This window comes from Salmo salar, chromosome ssa03 (genome assembly GCF_905237065.1).
Source record: "Salmo salar chromosome ssa03, Ssal_v3.1, whole genome shotgun sequence".
Taxonomy (NCBI): Eukaryota; Metazoa; Chordata; class Actinopteri; order Salmoniformes; family Salmonidae; genus Salmo; species Salmo salar.
In genome coordinates, this window is record NC_059444.1 from 35,237,609 (window position 1) to 35,251,632 (window position 14,024).

Here is a 14,024-nt window from a genome sequence, read left to right on the forward strand (position 1 = left end):
AAAGTATTCATAACCCTTGACTTTTTCCACATTTTGTTGTTACAGCCTGATTTTAAATGGATTCAATTGAAATGTTTTTTTTTTACACTAGCCAACACACAATACACCATAATATCAAAGTAGAATGATGTTTTTGAAATGTTTACAAATTAATTAAAAATGAAAATCTGAATGTCTTGAGTCAATAGGTATTCAACCCCTTTGTTATGGCAAGCTTAAATAAGTTCAGGAGTAAAAATGTACTTAACATGTCACATAATAATTTGCATGGACTCACTGTGTGCAATAATAATGTTTAACATGATTTTTGAATGACTACCTAGTCGTGCAGTGAATTTCAAACACAGATTCAACCACAAAGACCTGCGAGGTTTTCCAATGCCTCGCAAAGAAGGTACAAAAAAAAAGCAGCCATTGAGTACTTTGAGCATGGTAAAGTTAATAATTACACTTTGGATGGTGTTCAATACACCCAGTCACTACAAAGATACAGGTGTCCTTCCTAACCCAGTTGCCGGAGAGGAAGGAAACCACTCAGCGATTTCACCATGAGGCCAATGGTAACTTTAAAATAGTTACAGTTTAATGGCTGTGATAGGAGAAAACTGAGGATGGATCAACATTGTAATTACTCCACAATACTAACAAAATTGACAATGAAAAGAAGGAAGTCAAAAAGCAATTACCTTTTTGTCCTGAAGAGAAAGTATTATGCTTGGGGAAAATCTAATGAAACAAATTACTGAGTACCACTCTCCATATTTTCAAGCATGGTGTGGCTGCATCATGTCATGGGTATGCTTGTAATTGTTAAGGACTGGGGAGATTTTCAGGATAAAAAAGAAATGGAATGGAGCTAAGCACAGTCAAAATCCTTTTCACCAGACACTGGGAGATGAATTTACCTTTCAGCAGGACAATAACCTAAAACACAAGGCCAAATCTACAATGGAGTTTCTTACCAAGAAGACAGTGAAGGTCCCTGAGTGGCTGAGTTACAGTTTTAACTTAAATCTGCTTGAAATCAATGAGAAGACCTGAAAATGGTTGTTGAAAAATTGATGGGCAAATGTTGCACAATCCAGGTGTGGAAAGCTCTTAGAGACTCACAGCTGTAATAGATGCCAAAGCTGCTTCTACAAAGAATTGACTCATGTATTGACTCAAGGGGTTGAATACATATCAAATCAAGATATATTGTTTTCATTATGTTTTTTACAAATGTTATAATTTTTCTTATACTTTGACATTACAGAGTATTTTGTGTAGATCGTTGACAAACAATGGCAATTAAATCCATTTGAATCCCACCTTTTCAACATCAAAATGTGAAACAAGTCAAAGGGTGTATATACTTTCTGAAGGCACTGTATGTACCATCTTATATTCCTCCCAATCAAGGTCCTACCACCTCTACATAACTCTGATCAGGTAAATAAAATCACTAACCTAAAGTCTTCACATTTCTACTGGGTCCTTTATGTACTCCACTTCAAATTGTACAGTCGTGGCCAAAAGTTTTGAGAATGACACAAATATTAAGTCTGCTGCCTCAGTTTGTATGATGGCAATTTGCATATACTCCAGAATGTTATGAAGAGTGATCAGATGAATTGCAAAGTCCCGCTTTGCCATGCAAATGAACTGAATCCCCCAAAAACATTTCCACTGCATTTCAGCCCTGCCACAAAAGGACCAGATGGCATCATGTCAGTGATTCTCTCGTTAACACAGGTGTGAGTGTTGACGAGGACAAGGCTGGAGATCACTCTGTCATGCTGATTGATTTCGAAAAACAGACTGGAAGTATCAAAAGGTTGGGTGGTGCTTGGAATCATTGTTTTTCCTCTGTCAACCATGGTTACCTGCAAGGAAACACGTGCCATCATCATTGCTTTGCACAAAAAGGGCTTCACAGGCAAGGATATTGTTGCCAGTAAGATTGCACCTAAATCCACCATTTATCGGATCGTCAACAACTTCAAGGAGAGCGGTTCAATTGTTGTGAAGAAGGCTTCAGGGCGCCCAAGAAAGTCCAGCGAGCGCCAGGACCATCTCCTAAAGTTGATTCAGCTGCGGGATCGGGGCACCACCAGTACAGAGCTTGCTCAGGAATGGCAGCAGGCAGGTGTGAGTGCATCTGCACGCACAGTGAGGCGATGAATTTTGGAGGATGGTCTGGTGTCAAGAAGGGCAGCAAAGAAGCCACTTCTCTTCAGGAAAAACATCAGGGACAGACTGATATTCTGCAAAAGGTACAGGGATTGGACTGCTGAGGACTGGGGTAAAGTCATTTTCTCTGATGAATCCCCTTTCCGATTGTTTGGGCATCTGGAAAAAAGCTTGTCCGGAGAAGACAAGGTGAGCGCTACCATCAGTCCTGTGCCATGCCAACAGTAAAGCCTCCTGAGACCATTCATGCGTGGGGTTGCTTCTCAGCCAAGGGAGTGGGCTCACTCACAATTTTGCCTAAGAACACAGCCATGAATAAAGAATGGTATCAAATTTCAAATCAAATCAAATCAAATTTATTTTTATATAGCCCTTCGTACATCAGCTGATATTCTCAAAGTGCTGTACAGAAACACAGCCTAAAACCCCAAACAGCAAGCAAAGCATGTGAAAGAAGCACGGTGGCTAGGAAAAACTCCCTAGGAAAAACTCCCTAGAAAGGCCAAAAACCTAGGAAGAAACCTAGAGAGGAACCAGGCTATGAGGGGTGGCCAGTCCTCTTCTGGCTGTGCAGGGTGGATATTATAACAGAACATGGTCAAAATGTTAAAATGTTAAAATGTTCATAAATGACCAGCATGGTCAAATAATAATAATCATAGTAGTTGTCGAGGGTGCAACAAGCACGTCCGGTGAACAGGTCAGGGTTCCATAGCCGCAGGCAGAACAGTTGAAACTGGAGCAGCAGCACGGCCAGGTGGACTGGGGACAGCAAGGAGTCATCATACCAGGTAGTCCTGAGGCATGGTCCTAGGGCTCAGGTCCTCCGAGAGAAAGACAGAAAGAGAGAATTAGAGAGAGCATATTTAAATACACACAGGACACCGGATAAGACAAGAGAAATACTCCAGATGTAACAGACTGACCCTAGCCCCCGACACATAAACTACTGCAGCATAAATACTGGAGGCTGAGACAGGAGGGATCAGAAGACACTGTGGCCCCATCCGATGATACCCCGGACAGGGCCAAACAGGCAGGATATAACCCCACCCACTTTGCCAAAGCACAGCCCCCACACCACTAGAGGGATGTCTCCAACCACCAACTTACCGTCCTAAGACAAGGCCGAGTATAGCCCACAACGATCTCCGCCATGGCACAACCCAAGGGGGGGGCGCCAACCCAGACAGGAAGACCACGTCAGTGACTCAACCCACTCAAGTGACGCACCCCTCCCATGGACGGCATGGAAGAACACCAGTAGGCCAGTGACTCAGCCCCTGTAAAAGGGTTAGAGGCAGAGAATCCCAGTGGAAAGAGGGGAACCGGCAAGGCAGAGACAGCAAGGGCGGTTCGTTGCTCCAGCCTTTCCGTTCACCTTCACACTCCTGGGCCAGACTATACTTAATCATAGGACCTACTGAAGAGATAAGTCTTCAGTAAAGACTTAAAGGTTGAGACTGAGTCTGCGTCTCTCACATTGGTAGGCAGACCATTCCATAAAAATGGAGCTCTATAGGAGAAAGCCCTACCTCCAGCCGTTTGCTTAGAAATTCTAGGGACAATTAGGAGGCCTGCGTCTTGTGACCGTAGCGTACGTGTAGGTATGTACGGCAGGACCAAATCGGAAAGATAGGTAGGAGCAAGCCCATGTAATGCTTTGTAGGTTAGCAGTAAAACCTTGAAATCAGCCCTTGCCTTAACAGGAAGCCAGTGTAGGGAGGCTAACACTGGAGTAATATGATCAAATTTTTTGGTTCTAGTCAGGATTCTAGCAGCCGTATTTAGCACTAACTGAAGTTTATTTAGTGCTTTATCCGGGTAGCCGGAAAGTAGAGCATTGCAGTAGTCCAGCCTAGAAGTAACAAAAGCATGGATTAATTTTTTCTGCGTCATTTTTGGACAGAAAATTTCTGATTTTTGCAATGTTACGTAGATGGAAAAAAGCTGTCCTTGAAACAGTCTTGATATGTTCTTCAAAAGAGAGATCAGGGTCCAGAGTAACGCCGAGGTCCTTCACAGTTTTATTTGAGACGACTGTACAACCATCCAGATTAATTGTCAGATTCAACAGAAGATCTCTTTGTTTCTTGGGACCTAGAACAAGCATCTCTGTTTTGTCCGAGTTTAAAAGTAGAAAGTTTGCAGCCATCCACTTCTTTATGTCTGAAACACAGGCTTCTAGCGAGGGCAATTTTGGGGCTTCACCATGTTTCATTGAAATGTACAGCTGTGTGTCGTCCGCATAGCAGTGAAATTTAACATTATGTTTTCGATTGACATCCCCAAGAGGTAAAATATATAGTGAAAACAATAGTGGTCCTAAAACGGAACCTTGAGGAACACCGAAATTTACAATTGATTTGTCAGAGGACAAACCATTCACAGAGACAAACTGATATCTTTCCGACAGATAAGATCTAAACCAGGCCAGAACTTGTCCATGTAGACCAATTTGGGTTTCCAATCTCTCCAAAAGAATGTGGTGATCGATGGTATCAAAAGCGGCACTAAGATCTAGGAGCACGAGGACAGATGCAGAGCCTCGGTCTGACGTCATTAAAAGGTCATTTACCACCTTCACAAGTGCAGTCTCAGTGCTATGATGGGGTCTAAAACCAGACTGAAGCGTTTCGTATACATTGTTTGTCTTCAGGAAGGCAGTCAGTTGCTGTGCAACAGCTTTTTCTAAAATTTTGGAGAGGAATGGAAGATTCGATATAGGCCGATAGTTTTTTATAATTTCTGGATCAAGATTCGGCTTTTTCAAGAGAGGCTTTATTACTGCCACTTTTAGTGAGCTTGGTACACATCCGGTGGATAGAGAGCCGTTTATTATGTTCAACATAGGAGGGCCAAGCACAGGAAGCAGCTCTTTCAGTAGTTTAGTTGGAATAGGGTCCAGTATGCAGCTTGAGGGTTTGGAGGCCATGATTATTTTCATCATTGCGTCAAGAGATATAGTACTAAAACACTTTAGTATCTCCCTTGATCCTAGGTCCTGGCAGAGTTGTGCAGACTCAGGACAATGGAGCTTTGGAGAAATACCCAGATTTAAAGAGGAGTCTGTAATTTGCTTTCTAATGATCATGATCTTTTCCTCAAAGAAGTTCATAAATTTATTACTGCTGAAGTGAAAGCCATCCTCCATTTGCGAAGGCTGCTTTTTAGTTAGCTTTGCGACAGTATCAAAAAGAAATTTCGGATTGTTCTTATTTTCCTCAATTAAGTTGGAAAAATAGGATGATCGAGCAGCAGTAAGGGCTCTTCGATACTGCACGGTACTGTCTTTCCAAGCTAGTCGGAAGACTTCCAGTTTGGTGTGGCGCCATTTCCGTTCCAATTTTCTGGAAGCTTGCTTCAGAGCTCGTGTATTTTCTGTATACCAGGGAGCTAGTTTCTTATGACAGATGTTTTTAGTTTTTAGGGGTGCAACTGCATCTAGGGTATTGCGCAAGGTTAAATTGAGTTCCTCGGTTAGGTGGTTAACTGATTTTTGTCCTCTGACGTCCTTGGGTAGGCAGAGGCAGTCTGGAAGGGCATCAAGGAATCTTTGGGTTGTCTGAGAATTTATAGCACGACTTTTAATGCTCCTTGGTTGGGGTCTGAGCAGATTATTTGTTGCAATTGCAAACGTAATAAAATGGTGGTCCGATAGTCCAGGATTATGAGGAAAAACATTTAGATCCACAACATTTATTCCATGGGACAAAACTAGGTCCAGAGTATGACTGTGGCAGTGAGTAGGTCCAGAGACATGTTGGACAAAACCCACTGAGTCGATGATGGCTCCGAAAGCCTTTTGGAGTGGGTCTGTGGACTTTTCCATGTGAATGTTAAAGTCACCAAAAATTAGAATATTATCTGCTATGACTACAAGATCCGATAGGAATTCAGGGTACCAACACATCCTCCGAGAACAACTTCTCCCAACCATCCAGGAACAGTTTGGTGACGAACAATGCATTTTCCAGCATGATGGAGCACCTTGCCATAAGGCAAAAGTGATAACTAAGTGGCTCAGGGAACAAAACATCGATATTTTGGGTCCATGGCCAGGAAACTCCCCAGACCTTAATCCCATTGAGAAGTTGTCGTCAATACTCAAGAGGCGGGTGGACAAACAAAAACCACAAATTCTGAAAACCTCCAAGCATTGATTATGCAAGAATGGGCTGCCATCAGTCAGGATGTGGCCCAGAAGTTAATTGACAGCATGCCAGGGCGGATTGCAGAGGTCTTGAAAAAGAAGGGTCAACACAGCAAATATTGACTCTTTGCATCAACTTCATGTAATTGTCAATAAAAGCCTTGGACACTTATGAAATGCTTGTAATTATACGTCAATAATCCATAGTAACATGTGACAAAAATATCTAAAGACACTGACGCAGAAAACTTTGTGGAAATTAATATTTGTGTCATTCTCAAAACTTTTGGCCACGACTGTACTCAAGTGTTTGCACACACGTTATGGTCACACTGTGTGTGTGTGACCATGACTACAGGGTCATATCAGAGAGAGGGAGGTGACGGGAGAGCCCCATCTCTGCCCAAAATCTGTCCACGTTAAGCAGATCCTTCGTTTTTGTATGGGAGGCAATGAGAGAGTGTCGAATTCAGTCAAGGTTAACATGAATTACTATTTTGATATGTGTGGCTTATTTGATTTAATAGAAGTTTCGTAATACTTAGGTTGTTACGAGTATACTGATAAGTGGGATGCACGTGACATCCTGTCAACTTTGAGAAAAAACACTTGATATTGGAGTTGTATCTATTGAATTTCGAGATGTTCAATACATATTCATGAGGCTGGCATAGCATCTCACTCCATTGAATACAGGTGGTTGATGTCAACACCACTCTTCGAGCATTTAAAAATTACTCAAATAATGAGATGTATACACCAATCCAAAGAGAGGAATAAGCGGAGCTTGACACTCAGCCGTTCCTCTCTGTGGATGACAAATCTCCTTGTTACTGCAAAGACATAAGCATAACGTCATTATATCCATATCTCTGGTCATATGCACCAATTAAAGCTTCAGAGATATTGGGATCGTTTGAGCTGTAAGGCTGATGCAACCGACTGCAGATGAATGTCAAGGAGTGAAGTCTGGGGAGGTGTATCTGCAACTGCCGAAAGTCGGACACTAGTGTGGTTTTCCAACAGCAAGGCTCAGTGCAACATGGCAGTGTTGCCATTGTTTATTTTTGTAATGTCTAAATCAGCATTTTTCTAACACTCAAATCGCACACTTAAACTGCAAATATATACAGTACTAGTCAAATGTTTGGACACACCTACCCATTCATAGGTTTTTCTTAATCTTTTGCTATTTTCTAACATTGTAGAACAATAGTGAAGACATCAAAACTATGAAATAACACATATGCAATAATGTAGTAGCCAAAAAAGTGTTCAACAAATTAGCCAGCCTTTGCCTTGATGACAGCTTTCCACACTCTTGGCATGCGCTCAACCAGCTTCACCTGGAATGCTTTTCCAACAGTCTTGAAGGAGTTCCCACGTATGCTGAGCACTTGTTGGCTGCTTTTCCATCACTCTGCGGTCCAACTCCAACTCATGTTTTGGGTCATTGTCCTGTTGAAAAACAAATGATAGTCCCACTAAGCGCAACCAGATGGGATGGCGTATCGCTGAAGAATGCTAAGGTAGCCATGCTGGTTAAGTGTGCCTTGAATTCTAAATAAATCACAGACAGTGTCACCAGCCCCACACCATCACACCTCCTCCTTCATGCTTCACGGTGGGAACTACACATGTGGAAATCATCCGTTGACCTACTCTGTGTCTCATAAAGACACGGAGGTTGGAACCAAAAATCTCGAATTTGGAATCATCAGACCAAAGGACATATTTCCACCGGTCTAATGTCCTTTGCTCGTGTTTCCCAAGAAAGTCTCTTCTTATTATTGGTGTCCTTTAGTAGTGGTTTCTTTGCAGAAATTCAACCACGAAGGCCTGATTCACACAGTCTCCTCTGAACAGTTGATGTTGAGTTGTGTCTGTTACTTGAACTCTGTGAAGAATTTATTTGGGCTGCAATTTGAGGCTGGTAACTCTAATGAACTTATCCTCTGCAGCAGAGGTAACTATGGGTCTTCCTTTTCTGTGACAGTCCTCATGAGAGCCAGTTTCATCATAACGCTTGATGGTTTTTCGACTGCATTTGAAGAAACTTTCAAAGTTCTTGAAATTTTCCAGATTGACTGACCTTCATGTCTTAAAGTAATGATGGACTGTCATTTCTTTTTTCAATTATTTATAGTTTTACTTTTGATACTTAAGTGTATTTGAAACCAAATACTTTTAGACTTTTACTCAAGTAGAATTTTACATTTTCTATTAAGGTATCTTTACTTTTACTCAGTTGGGTACTTTATCCACCACTGGCGCTGAGCGACTAGTATGGGAGGACTGTAGCTCCGACGTCACATAAAATGTTTTTTCTTTTTTTCTGCTGCTCAACTCCAACGTAAATCGTGGAGTTGAGTTTAATCGGTTACTAGCTACTATACATAGCTAGCTAGCTAAGCAAACAAGCAAAAGATTAGCAATTTATTTTACTTTTTGCAGGTCAGCTAAAGCTAGCAGCAAGCCAGTGGTAACCTTTTCACTATAAACAGAACAATATCAAATATTGTTTAGAAACTCTGTGACGATATGCTCGAATTAAACTTGGTAACGTTAGCAAGCTGGCTATTCTACCAAGAGAAGTAGCAATGTGAATGTGTGGCCGGCGAATAGCTAGCTAGCTAGCTAGCTAGCTAACGAAAGTGAACCAAGTTGACTCCACTCACATTTCCACAGCAACTGGCCATCCTCACACAATATGAGCCCTACACCACTTCGGGCAGTGTTCTATCCAGCTGGCCGTACACTGCAGACAGGGCAAGACCATTTGCCACAAGCACAATGAGTCTCAGCTTCCCCATTCCACCATGCCAAACACCATTGCCAGTGTGTCGAAGCCAGATAAAAGACAGTGTGGCTCAACATAAGACCATGTAGAACCACCATAAAATAAATATGGATATTTTCTATCAATCTTCAAAACTTGGCTGCCTTTATGGATTCACAGAACATATTTATATAAGCTGTACAGGGCTATGTAGCATGAAACAGATGTTAGACATTCAGATGTCCAAATCATGTTGATTTGTCAAATTCTAAAATACAAGGGAGTGTGCACTATTTAATGCCAACTCAAAAAGAGAACTGGGTATTCAACAAGAATGTTATACGGTAAAAGTAACATAGAAAACCAAATACAGTATGAACAGTTTTTACCTTGTCAGTTCAGGGTGTCTGAGTGTGTCTCAGGTATATTAGTGCAGAGAACTGTAGCTAAGGATTGTTACACCAGATAATGTGATTTGTGATTTAACCAAACATGTTTGGTATCCGTTACTGGGAATTATAGGATAGGTAATTAGAGCATTTTTGACCAACCTTAGCTTGACGATAGTTGTACAACTGATTGCATTCAACTGAAATGTGTCTTCCGCATTTAACCCAACCCTTCTGAATCAGAGAGGTGCGGGGGGCTGTGATAATCGTCATCCACGTCTTCGGCACCCGGTGCCTTGCTCAGGGGCAGAACAACAGATTTTTACCTTGTCAGCTCGGGGATTCGATCCAGAAACCTTTCGGTTACTGGGATTCGATCCAACAACCTTTCGGTCACTAGGCTACCTGCCGCCCTATGCCATCTTCGTCCTCGATTCGTGGAAACAGAAGTCTTATAAAATGTCAGTGTCCAGTTGCAGGGGTTCTGTTTGAATTTAGAAAATGCTCAGTTATTAAAATAAATAAAACATTTTGCTTCATGTGTACACCGCCATCTTGTCTATTTCAAGTAGTCTCTTATTGATCGAGACAGGTGAGTGTGAACCCCAAATGATGACAGACACCGGACTCGATTCATTGACCATCTATAACCAAGTTTCATCTGGTTTATACCAAGGATTATGGATATATTGACAAGATGCATGTCTCTCCGCCCTAACAATGGGAGTCGTTGTCCACAAAGCGAGCCGGCTGGCTGTCTAGCTCCCGCCTATCATTTCTTTGGATTGGTGGATGCATCTCATTATTGTAATCCTTTAAATATTCAATGAGGATTGTTGACATCAACATCCTGTATTCAATGGAGAGAGATGCTATGCTACTAGCCTCATGCCATGAATATGCATAGCCATCTCGACACAACTCTTATATAAAGTATTTTTTTTCAAAGTTGCCTGGATGTCACGTCCTACTTATATCAGTACACTCGTAACAATTTAAGCATTATGAAACTTCTATTCGATAAAATAAACCTCATGTAGCAAATAAGCCATACGTTTTTTGTTGTTGACCAAATGTAACACTTGACCTCCATATAAAACTCCTTGCTTGGTGGGCAAAACAAAGAAAAAAACACCACCTGCTGGAAGGAGACAGATTTTCCGCCAAATTGGCCATCTCAATTAATTCAATTCAGTATACTTTATTGACATGGAAAGTGAACACTTACAGTGTCAAAGTAAACATATAGCGACAATGGTCAAAGACAGGAATATACTGGACTATTTATAATAAAGCAATAATAATGATAGTGATAATCATACTAAGAGCAATTACAACAACAAAAATGAATAAAGAATAGGCAGATATGAATAATCACACTATACTTCTGACTGGTTGTCCCTCAGGTTGTGGCAGGAGGCCACAAATGTGGCTGCTAAAAGACAGAATAAATTTTTTTCACCAAGTATGTAGTTGTGTCTTTATCATTTAGATTTTCAAATCCTTCTTATTGTTTTAAAATAATTGGGAAGAATGTACATCTTATGTCAGTATATCTGTCAAGGTTTGAAAGAAAATGCAGCACTGTCTCCATCTCTTCCTGCGGGCAGAATGAGCACAGCCTGTCCTCTCTGGGCAGCCAGGTTTGCCTGTGATAACCGGTGTCTATGGCCAGGCTGTGCTCTCAGTCTGTACATAGTGTTTTCCTCAGTTTTCTATCAGTCACAGTGGTCAGATAGTACACAGTGGCAGACTATCTGTTTAGAGACAAATAGCATTGAAGTTTACTTCAATTTTTTTGTGGTTTCTTTCCAATAGGTGATATTTTTGCTTTGTGATCATTTGGATGGGACAGATTTTCTATGTGCTGTCCTGAGGCTAGTAGTTAGAGAATTGAGCCTCAGAACCAGCTAGCTGAGGGCTCTTCTTTATGGTCAACTCTTGGCACTTGAGAATTTTGTAAATGGTAGGAGTGGGGGTCACTTGTTTTTAAATGATTATAACATTTGGTGGCTATTTTTGGGGATATTAATGAATCAGAAGAGGGAATTTGCCTAATTCTGCCCTGCATGCGTTGTTTTGAGTTTCTCTGCAGTCTGAGGATGTGCTTACAGAATTCCGCATATAGGCTTTCAATTTGGTGTTTGTTCCTTTTGTCAAATTCTTGTTTTGTAAGCGGACCACACACACACTTCACTGCCATAGTGCAATTGGTTCTCTTATTGATTTGAATATTTTGAGTCAGATCCTAATTGGTATGTCTAATTTGATAGATATTTGAATGGCATAGAAAGCCCTCCTTGCTTTGTCTTTCAGTTCATTCACGGCCAGGTTGAAGTTCCCTGTAGAGCTGATTATTTTTGTTCCAAAAATGTGTAGGTGTGTGTGTTCTATAGACGTGAAGCGCAGTAAAACTGTTATTTTTGAGATTGACTGTCAGGGCCCAGGTCTGCCAGAACTGTTGCAGATCATCTATTTGTTGCTGTAACCCCTCTTCTGTGGGGGACAGCAGCACCAGGCCATCTGCATACAGGAGGCATTTTATTTTGGCGTCATTTAGAGTGAGACCGTGGGCTGTTGATTCTTCTAGTGTTTTTGCCAATCCGTTCATGTATACAGTACCAGTCAAACGTTTGGACACACCTACTCATTCCAAGGTTTTTCTTTATTTATACTATTTTCTATATTGTAGAATAATAGTGAAGACATCAACACTAGGAAATAACACACATGGAATCATGTAAAACCCACAAAAGTGTTAAAAAAATGAAAATATATTTTATATTTGAGATTCTTCAAAGTAGCCACCCTTTGCCTTGACAGCTTTGCACACTCTTGACATTCTCTTAACCAGCTTCATGAGGTAGTCACCCTGGAATGAGCCAATCAATTGTGTTGTGACAAGGTAGGGGTGGTATACAGAAGAGCCCTATTTGGTAAAATACCAAGTCCATATTCTGGCAAGAACAGCTCAAATAAGCAAAGAGAAATTACAGTCCATCATTACTTTTAGGCATGAAGGTCAGTCAATCCGGAAAATGTCAAGAACTATGAAATCAAGTGCAGTTGCAAAAACCATTGAGTGCTATGATAAAACTGGCTCTCATGAGGACCACCACAGGAAAGGAAGACCCAGAGTTACCTCTGCTGCAGAGGATAAGTTCATTAGAGAGTTACCAGCCTCAGAAATTGCAGCCCAAATAAATGTAAGAGTTCAAGTAAGAGACACATCTCTTTGTGAGACGCAGAATAGGTGAACGGATGATCTCTGGATGTGTGGTTCCCACCGTGAAGCATGGAGGTTTGATGGTGTGGGGGTGCTTTGCTGGTGACACTGTCTGTGATTTATTTAGAATTCAAGGCACACTTAACCAGCATGGCTACCACAGCATTCTGCAGCAATACGCCATCCCATCTGGTGGGTTATTATGGTGGCCTCCATAATAACCCAACCTCAACCCAATTGAGATGGTTTGGGATGAGTTGGACCGCAGAGTGAATGAAAAGCAGCCAACAAGTGTTCAGCATGTGGGAACTCCTTCAAGATGGTTGGAAAAGCATTCCAGGTGAAGCTGGTTGAGAGAATGCCAAGAGTGAGCAAAGATGTCATCATGACGGTGTGGCTACTTTGAAGAATCTAAAATATATTTAGATTTGTTTAATACTTGTCGTTACATGATTCCATATGTTATTTCATAGTTTTGATATCTTCACTATTATTCTACAATGTAGAAAATAGTAAAAATAAAGAAAAACCCTTGAATGAGTAGGTGTGTCCAAACTTTTGACTGGTACTGTACGTTAAATAGACTTGAGCTCAAGTTTTTCCTGTTTCACAGTGTGCCCTTGGGGAAATAAATGTGTGTTTACTTCCAATTTGACTGCATTATTTCTATACATTGATTTGATGACATTTATTTTTCCACCTATACAACTTTCAATTCATTTGCAAAAATGCCTTAATGACAAATTGAAAAGGCTTTTTGTAAATCCACAAAGCAGGAGAAATATTTCGTTTTGATTCACGTTTATCAATTAGGGTGTGTAGGGTGTAAATGTGACCTGATGTTTGATAATTTGGTAGGAATCCAATTTGACTTATGCTCAGGACATTGTGTTCACTGAGAAAGTGTAGTAATCTGTTGTTCATGATAGCACAGAATATTTTCCCCAGGTTGCTGTTCACACAAATGCCACAGTAATAGTTTGGATCAAATGTCTCAATTTAAAAAAATTATTGTTATTAGTCCTTGGTTGTAGATGTCAAGGAAATAGCCTACACTCACAACTATATATGTATTTTTTGTACTTTTTAGCCCCTTTCTCTCACCACTTTTGTGATATCAAATTGGTAGTTACAGTCTTGTCCCATCACTGCAACTCCCGTACGGACTCGGGAGAGGCGAAGGTCGAGAGCTATTGCATCCTCCGAAACACGACCCTGCCAAGCCGCACTTCTTCTTGACACACTGCTCGCTTAAACAGGAAGCTAACCGCACCAATGAGTCAGAGGAAACACCGTCCAGCTGGC